The sequence below is a fragment of the Moschus berezovskii genome, chromosome X (assembly GCF_049115385.1).
Source record: "Moschus berezovskii isolate FMDL1 chromosome X, NW_MosBer_1.0, whole genome shotgun sequence".
In the NCBI taxonomy this organism is placed as follows: Eukaryota; Metazoa; Chordata; class Mammalia; order Artiodactyla; family Moschidae; genus Moschus; species Moschus berezovskii.
Window position 1 is genome coordinate 77,879,502 of NC_142488.1, and position 9,978 is coordinate 77,889,479.

Sequence of the window (9,978 nt, forward strand, 5' to 3'; positions counted from 1 at the left end):
TGCATTCAATAATTACTTAACAAATTAATGAATATATACCCTCAAATCTATGTGATTCTAACCTTGTCTATATCCTTGATTCATTTTCTTCCCAAGTTTAGGTGATAAAAAATTCAATTTTAAGTTCACAACCCATAATGAGGAGTTTAATAAAATATAAATAATTTTATGAAATATTAATAACATAAAACGACAAAAAGATAAATAATGCATACCTCTCTTATAACTGACATAAAGAAATACCTTTTCTTTAAGAAAAATGTGCAAAGAATGTTCAGAAACATAGGACTTAAATATGTTTTAAATAATAACATCTAAACTTTAAAATTCATCATCGCAAATCCATTCAGTTCAGTTCAGTTCAGTCGCTCAGTGGTGTCTGACTCTGCGACTCCATGACTCACTAACATGAATAATTCTGTTATGATATATAGTGGAAAGGAACTTGAGGTAGTACCACATTTTTATAGTGAGAATCAAACCATCTACACAGCTTCTGATGAATATTAACAACTATACATTTAGGCTGCTTTCAATAACATGACTTAACCATTCCACCTCTTTCCCAGGAAGATAACTTCCCAGGAAGTTATGAAAATAACTTTATTGTTCCTGCTGAGAACTTCCTCCAAACTCATTTTAAATTGTTCCATTTTCCAATGAATAGCATCAGATAATTGAATACACTCTTCCAATCCCTTACCTCAAACCCTACACCTGGCTGTGTATCACCAGTCCTTAACTATTTCACTAGGATCATTACCTGATCATCCTGAGGCCAACACATTGAAGAAACCAACCCAAGAGAAACCATAAAACCTTATAAAAATTGTGACTGTCCTCCCCACTCCAGACACTACTAGGACTAACAAGATAGTGATATATTTTATCATGAAAAAGTGAAGTGCAGTCACTCAGTCATGTCTCTTTGCGACCCCATGGACTTTAGCCCACCAGGCTCTTCTGTCCATGGAATTCTCCAGGCAAGAATACTGGAGTGGGTTGCCAGTCCCTTCTCCAGGGGATCTTCCCAACCCAGGGATTGAACCCAGGTCTCCTGAATGGCAGGTAGATTCTTTACCATCTGATCCACCAAAGAAGCCCATATTTTATCATAATAAGTAATAAACTCAGCTTTGCCTTATTGACAGGTTTACTGATTATATTTTTAGGAAACCAGCATTGCAAAATAAAAAACATATATTGAAGTAAATATTTTGAATTTTATTTCAGTGAATTGTGTCTTGTTTCTCATTCCCTACCATCTTTTAAAATTATAACTGGTATCCTCCAAACCAAAGCATGAAGAGAGTGAAAATAATCAAGATTCAAATTTAAAAGCTAGTTGCTGTTGCTATACTACTGAAAACAATTTTGTGAGGCTAACCCTCCCTTTCAAATATTTTTGATTATATACAAATACCATATAGAGAATCTCAATGTTTCATTTTTAGGACAGTCTTCTTACCTCATAGTTAACATCTATGTTGCATACACATGCATACATACAGCAAGCCACTTTTTAAAAAATATTTTTATTTGAAGGCCACTGGCTCTATTGATTTAAAAAACTTTACAAGGACAGTGACTGTTCTGCCAAAAAGGCTGCCAAATGGCGTAAAAGAGACCACAGGTGGGGGTGGGGGGTGAGGGAGAGGGCCAGGAATCCACTCAGAAAAGCTGTTAATTATTGTCACGAAACTGGCAGGGAAAGGAGAAGGAAGATGCATGCAAAGGTGAGAATTCCAAAAAAGTTGAAATGGTGAGGGGAGAGAACTCCCCAAAGGTCCTGGAGTACATGGGGGTGTGCACGACAACAGAAATCTCTTCCTTTGTAGAGGACAGAGGAGGAGTCTTCACTAGGCTGCAAACTCTGGAGACTCAGCAATGGGGCTCAGGTTCGCGGGCTTCCCAGACAGCATCACAAGAAAGCGTCACATCACTCTCACAGGCAGCCAAAGCAGTCCCGAGACTGCTCGGCGTTGGCACCACACGTGTCTTTCAGCCATTCAGGGAAGAGGTCTTCATCTTTATTTAGGACCAGAAACTGGCCGAGGACCACATAGGCCTTATCAAAGCCCCTTTCCTCCAGTTTCTTGCCCAGGACTTCGCCAATCCCGGCCAGGTCTCCCACTGGCTTCTCCGCCATGGGCTCTGCCACGAAGTCTTGGTGCTTTTGGGAGGTTGTCATCTCGATCAAGCTTAATCCGCAGCTCCTGTTTCTGTAACGGAATAAAAGTATAAATAAAAATAAAATAAAAATAAAAAATATTTTTAAAGTACTTAAAAGTACAGAAAACCAAATAAAAGCATTCAGTTCAGTTCAGGCGCTCAGTAGTGTCCGACTCTCCGCAACCCCATGAATCACAGAACAGCAGGCCTCCCTGTCCATCACCAACTCCCGGAGTTCACGCAAACTCATGTCCACAGAGTCGGTGATGCCATCCAGGCATCTCATTCTCCGACGTCCCCTTCTCCTCCCGCCCCCAACCTTTCCCAGCATCAGAGTCTTTTCCAGTGAGTCAACTCGTCACATGAGGTGGCCAAGGTATTGGAGTTTCAGCTTTAGCATCAGTCCTTCCAATGAACACCCAGGATTGATCTCCTTTAGAATGGACTGGTTGGATCTCCTTGCAGTACAAGGGACTCTCAAGAGTCTTCTCCAGCACCACAGTTCAACAGCATCAATTCTTCAGCGATCAGCTTTCTTCACAGTCCAACTCTCACATGCATACATGACCACGGGAAAAGCCATAGCCTTGACTAGATGGACTTTTGTTGGCAAAGTAATGTCTCTGCTTTTTAATATACTGTCAAGGTTGGTCATAACTTTCCTTCGAAGGAGTAAGCGTCTTTTAATTTCATGGCTGCAATCAGCATCTGCAGTGATTTTGGAGCCCCCAAAAATAAAGTCTGACACTGTTTCCACTGTTTTTCCACCTATTTCCCATGAAGTGATGGGACCAGTTGCCATGATCTTTGTTTCCTGAATGTTGAGCTTCAAGCTAACCTTTTCACTCTCCTCTTTCACTTTCATCAAGAGACTTTTTAGTTCCTCTTCACTTTCTGCCATAAGGGTGGTGTCATCTGCATATCTAAGGTTATTGATATTTCTCCCAGCAATCTTGATTCCAGCTGTGCTTCTTCCAGCCCAGCGTTCCTCATGATGTACTCTGCATATAAGTTAAATAAGCAAGGTGACAATATACAGCCTTGACGTACTAGTTTTCCTATTTGGAACCAATCTGTTGTTCCATGTACAGTTCTGACTGTTGCTTCCTGACCTGCGTACAGGTTTCTCAAGAGGCAGGTCAGGTGGTCTGGTATTCCCATCTCTTTCAGAATGTTCCACAGTTTATTGTGATCCACACAGGCAAAGGCTTTGGCATAGTCAATGAAGCAGAAATAGATGTTTTTCTGGAACTCTCTTGCTTTCCCCACGATCCAGCGGATGTTTGCAATTTGATCTCTGGTGCCTCTGCCTTTTCTAAAACCTGCTTGAACATCTGGGAGTTCTCGGTTCACATATTGCTGAAGCCTGGCTTGGAGAGTTTTGAGCATGACTTTACTAGCGTGTGAGATGAGTGCAATTGTGCGGTACTTTGAGCATTCTTTGGCATTGCCTTTCTTTGGTACGCGAATGAAGATTGACCTTTTCCAGTCTTGTGGCCACTGTTGAGTTTTCCAAATTTGCTGCATTACACCAGTATAATAACACTTACATACCACCTAGAGTTAATAAATGCTTCTATTGCCATAGTTGCTTCATATTAAACAAAATGTCATATCACCTTGAAATATCATTTGTTCTTCCCCATTCTTGTTCCCTGACCTCCTTTCCAAAGTCAACAATAAACCCTGAAATTCGCATGCATCCTCCCATCAATATTTTTTAAGTTTTACTATATTCAAATTCATTAAATATAATGTGTATTTTACAATTTTAAATTTGTATATATTACATCACACTTTCCTTTTTTGTACAATTTGTTTTTATTCAACAAAATTTATGTCTTAGAAATCTATTTTTACATATGTAGTTATAGTTCAGTTTTATTTTTAATTACAAATCTACTCTTAATACTTTGGGGTGAGCCCCACAGGAATAAAAAACACTGGGAAGGGGTAACCCCTCACCCCCAGGAGTAGCCCAGGGGGAGCAAGGCTACCTGAGGGGTAGGAAGCACAAAAGGGACCCGCTGCAGACTCAGGGAAAAGGGAATGCCATTGGTGCTGGGAACTGTGAGCACTACAGGAGAAAATGCGAGCATTATGGGACTGGCTCTAGGCAGACAGACGAAGGACAAGAGGGTTGGACACGAAGCCACAAAGCTACTTGGGTTCCTCCTCTTTCTGCTTCTGCTGCATGATTTCCGAGTCCCTCTGCTTGCGGGTGGCAGCAGAAAGCCCGTGTCTCAGTGCTTTCCCTCAACCGAGTAGGCCTGCTTTTTCATATTCTTCTGGCGGGCAAGCTCGCGTTGGTTTCTGTGGGTCATGGCGACGGCAATGGCTCCGGCCTGTCTCCGTTGCGTCCCCTCATTCAGTCTATAGTTCAATTTTCATTGGTGTAGATAATTTAATTTTTTTGAATATATTTAATTTTTGTTTGTTTTTAAATTACCCGTATTCCTACTGCTTCATGTGTTTGAGGAGATGAGCTTTTGGTTAAAAACCAATCTGCTGGGACAACCCAAAGGGATGGGGTGAGGAGGGGGCTTCAGGATATTGGAACACAAATACACCCATGGCTGATTCATGTCAATGTATGTCAAAAAACTACCACAATATTGTAAAGTAATTAGCCTCCAATTAAAATTACTTTATCATTTAATAAATTAATTTTTAAAAATCTGATAATTTTCAAGCCCTATTATAGAAACCAATATATAAAGCAAAGGTTTTACCTGGAAGATCTCAAGGGGAGAACTGCCCTTCTCACACCAGCCAGTGTATCACAATCTCCGAGGGGAGTTGCAGTCAAGGATTCAAGCTCCTCTGACTGGTCATGCTCTTCACATGCTTGCATTCCTAGTCTCATGCCTTCATTCTTAGGTCTCTTTATCTGAAGTCTTCAGGTGCCTCTGTTACTGAGAAAGGAAAGGAAACGTTGAAGATGCTTTTTTCCACTGTGACTTAGTGCCCAGTACTTTCCATTCATAAACTTTACCCCATTCACCATTTTGGCCATGGGTTTATGAAACTGCTAGAGCCTTTTGTTTAGGGCTCTCTCAACAATGAGACTGTCTGGTCCCACTGATCTACCTGATCCTAGATGATTGTGTATTCCCTGGGAGAAAATGGAATGAGGTAGTAGGTACTTTTTCCAGTTTAGTCACTTGCCTACAACAAACAAAGTACCATCAAAGGATAAATTCTTTCATTTTGGACTTGTTCTGTTAATTCACTATTTCTGACTTCTGACAGTCAAACTCTATTTCCTGGCTAAGTTAAGGTCTTGGCAGTTTTTTATGCATTTTCATTCTTTGAAAAAATAGTAAAATGGATATTTTATATATGTTTCCTTTAAAGGATGGGTGAGATTATATATTATACATGATCAGGAGTGAAAATAATCAGTTGTAAATTATATGCAATTTTAATTTTACTAGATATTTCCCAATTCCATATCAAAAGGATTGCATTAATTACAGTTCCCTCAGGAGTGACTTATTGGAAAAGACCCTGATGCTGGGAAAGATTGAAGGCAAAAGAAGAGGGCAGCAGAGGATGAGATGCTTAGATAGCATCACTGACTTCAGTTCAGTTCAGTTCAGTCGTTCAGTCGAGTCCGACTCTCAGCAACCCCATGAATCACAGCACGCCAGGGCTCCCTGTCCATCACCAACTCACGGAGTTCACTCAAACTCATGTCCATCGAGTCGGTGATGCCATCCAGCCATCTCATTCTCGGTCGTCCCCTTCTCCTCCCGCCCCCAATCACTCCCAGCATCAGAATCTTTTCCAGTGAGTCAACTCGTCACATGAGGTGGCCAAAGTATTGCAGTTTCAGCCTCAGCATCAGTCCTTCAACTGAATACCCGGGACAGGTCTCCCTTAGAGTGGACTGGTTGGATCTCCTTGCAGTCCAAGGGACTCTCAAGAGTCTTCTGCAACACCACAGTTCAAAAGCATCAATTCTTCGGAGATCAGCTTTATTCACAGTCCAACTCTCACATCCATACACGACCATGGGAAAAACCATAGCCTTGACTAGACGGACCTTGGTTGGAAAAGTAATGTCTCTGCTTTTTAATATACTATCAAGGTTGGTCATAACTTTCCTTCCAAGGAGTAAGCGTCTTTTAATTTCATGGCTGCAATCAGCATCTGCAGTGATTTTGAAGCCCCAAAAGATAAAGTCTGACACTGTTTCCACTGTTTTTCCACCTATTTCCCATGAAGTGATGGGACCAGATGCCATGATCTTTGTTTTCTGAATGTTGAGCTTCAAGCCAACCTTTTCACTCTCCTCTTTCACTTTCAAAAAGAGGCTTTTGAGTTCCTCTTCACTTTCTGCCATAAGGGTGGTGTCATCTGCATGTCTGAGGTTATTGATATTTCTCCCAGCAATCTTGATTCCAGCTTGTGCTTCTTCCAGCCCAGCATTCCTCATGATGTACTCTGCATATAAGTTAAATAAGCAAGGTGACAATATACAGCCTTGACGTACTAATTTTTCTATTTGGAACCAGTCTCTTGTTCTATGTATAGTTCTGACTGCTGCTTCCTAACCTGCATACAGGTTTCTCAAGAGGCAGGTCAGGTGGTCTGCTATTCCCATCGCTTTCAGAATTTTCCACAGTTTATTGTGATTCACACAGTCAAAGGCTTTGGCATAGTCAATGAAGCAGAAATAGATGTTTTTCTGGAACTCGCTTGCTTTCTCCATGATCCAGCGGATGTTTGCAATTTGATCTCTGGTGCCTCTGCCTTTTCTAAAACCTGCTTGAACGTCTCGGAGTTCATGGTTCACATATTGCTGAAGCCTGGCTTGGAGAATTTTGAGCATGACTTTACTAGCCTGTGAGATGAGTGTAATGGTGCGGTAGTTTGAGCATTCTTTGGCATTGCCTTTCTTTGGGATTGGAATGAAGACTGACCTTTTCCAGTCCTGTGGCCACTGCTGAGTTCTCCAAATTTGCTGGCATATTGAGTGCAGCACTTTCACAGCATCATCTTTCAAGATTTGAAATAGCTCAACTGAAATTCCATCACCTCCACTAGCTTTATTCGTAGTGATGCTTTCTAAGGCCCACTTGACTTCACATTCCAAGATGTCTGGCTCTAGGTCAGTGATCACGCCATCATGATTATCTTGGTCATGAAGCTCTTTTTTGTACAGTTCTTCTGTGTATTCTTGCCACCTCTTCTTAATATCTTCTGCTTCTGTTAGGTCCATACCATATCTGTCCTTTGTCGAGCCCATCTATGCATGAAATGTTCCCACGGAATCTCTGATTTTCTTGAAGAGATCTGTTGTCTTTCCTATTCTGTTGTTTTCCTCTATTTTTTTGCATTGATCACTGAGGAAGTCTTTCTTATCTCTCCTTGCTATTCTTTGTAACTCTGCATTCAGATGCTTATATCTTTCCTTTTCTCCTTTGCCTTTCGCCTCTCTTCTTTTCACAGCTATTTGTAAGGCCTCCTCAGACAGCCATTTCGCTTTTTTGCATTTCTTTTCCATGGGGATGGTTTTGGTCCCTGTCTCCTGTACAATGCCATGAACCTCCGTCCAGAGTTCATCAGGCACTCTATCAGATCTAGTCCCTTAAATCTATTTCTCACTTCCACTGTATAATCATAAGGGATTTGATTTAGGTCATATCTGAATGGTCTATTGGTTTTCCCTACTTTCTTCAATTTCAGTCTGAATTTGGCAATAAGGAGTTCATGATCTGAGCCACAGTCAGCACTTGGTCTTGTTTTTGCTAACTGTATACAGCTTCTACATCTGTGGCCGCAAAGAATATAATCCATCTGATTTCGGTGTTGACCATCTGGCGATTTTCATGTGTAGACTCTTCTCTTGTGTTGTTGGAAGAGGGTGTTTGCTATGACCAGTGCGTTCTCTTGACAAAACTCTATTAGCCTTTGCCCTGCTTCATTCCATGCTCCAAGCCCAAATTTGCCTGTTACTCCAGGTGTTTCTTGACTTCCTACTTTTGCATTCCAGTCCCCTATAATGAAAAGGACATCTTTTTTGGGTGTTAGTTTTAAAGTTCTTGTAAGTCTTCATAGAACCTTTCCACTTGGGCTTCTTCAGCATTACTGGTTGGGGCATAGGCCTGGATTACTGTAATATTGAATGGTTTGCCTTGGAAACGAGCAGGAATCATTCTGTCGTTTTTAAGATTGCATCCAAGTACTGCATTTCGGACTCTTTTGTTGACCATGATGGCTACTCCATTTCTTCTAAGGGATTCCTGCCCACAGTAGTAGATATAATGGTCATCTGAGTTAAATTCACCCATTCCAGTCCATTTTAATTCACTGATTCCTAGAATGTCTATGTTCACTCCTGTTTGACCACTTCCAATTTGCTTTGATTCATGGACCTAACATTCCACGTTCCTATGCAATATTGCTCTTTACAGCACCGGACCTTGCTTCTATCACCGGTCACATCCACAACTGGGTATTTGTTTTGCTTTTGCTCCATCCCTTTATTCCTTCTAGAGTTATTTCTCCACTGATCTCCAGTAGCATACTGGGCACCTACCTACCTGGGGAATTCCTCATTCAGTATCCTATCATTTTGCCCTTTGATACTGTTCATCGGGTTCTCAAGGCAAGTATACTGAATTGGTTTACCATTCCCTTCTCCAGTGTACCACATTCAGCTTTGGTCCATGTGATCAGGTCGACTAGTTTTCTGTGATTATGATTTCAATGTGTTTGCCCTCTGATGCCCCCTCGCAATACCTACCATCTTAGTTGGGTTTCTCTTACCTTGGTCATGGAAAATCTCTCCACATCCGCTCCAGCAGCCGCTGTACCTTACCTTGGATGAGGGGTATCTCCTCAAGGCCGCCCCTCCTGATCTTGAAGGTGGAGTAGCTCCTCTCGGCCCTCCTGGGCCCATGCAGCCACCGCCTATTGGACCTAATGGGCATGAATTTGAGCAAATTCCTGAAGATAGTGAAGGACAGGGAAGCCTGGCATGATGCAGTTCATGGGGTCGCAAAGAGTCGGACATGACTTAGCAACTGAACAACAACAAAATCAAGTGAAAGTTCCTGATTCACTGTTTTGTTATAGACAATTCTAAATATTGTCTAATTTTCAAATATTTCTGCAGTTGGATGAGTGTGAAGTAAAAAAATTAATAATAATAATTTGGTTTTAACTTTCATTTACTTAATCATTACTGATTTTGATTATGCATTCTTATATTTCTTGGCAATTCTGATGTCTTCTATGAATTGCTTGGTCATGTGTTTGGCTGTTTTCTTGTTTGAAAAATATTTTGATTGATGTGTTGAATTCTGTTTCAAATATATCCTCCCACATTGTAGTTCATATTTATTTATGATATATTCTGCCATTCAAACTTTATCAACACTTTATATGTTGTGGTTTTTTGGTTTAAGTTAATACTTCTTTACCCTGAGTTCATAGGTTTGCTATTTTTCTCTTTTTTTCTTTTCAGTTTTATTTATTTATTTATTTTTTACTTAAAATATTGTATTGGTTTTGCCATTCATTGACATGAATCCGTTATGGTCGTACATATTGCTATTTTTTCTAGTGGTTAAAATTATTTTTTATTTTTTTTTAAGATTTGGTTTTAAATGTATGGAAATGTATTTCTGCATGTTCTATGAGATAGAAAATCTTTTTTTTTTTTTTGGTCATAGTTGTATGAGTCATTACTAATCTATTGATACTTAAATTATCAAAAATTTAGCTACTTAAAACAATGAATATTTATTATCTCAGTTTATCTGAGTCAAGACACTGGGACAGCGTAGTTTGTTC

At 40.4% G+C, this 9,978-nt stretch overlaps 2 pseudogenes; both read right to left on the reverse strand.

Annotated features, from left to right (window-relative positions):
• Positions 1–1,921: 1,921 nt before the first annotated feature.
• On the reverse strand, positions 1,922–2,191 carry LOC129535124 (barrier-to-autointegration factor pseudogene; annotated as a pseudogene).
• A 2,141-nt stretch (positions 2,192–4,332) lies between these two features.
• On the reverse strand, positions 4,333–4,496 carry LOC148773355 (small EDRK-rich factor 2 pseudogene; annotated as a pseudogene).
• Between the last annotated feature and the right edge of the window lie 5,482 nt (positions 4,497–9,978).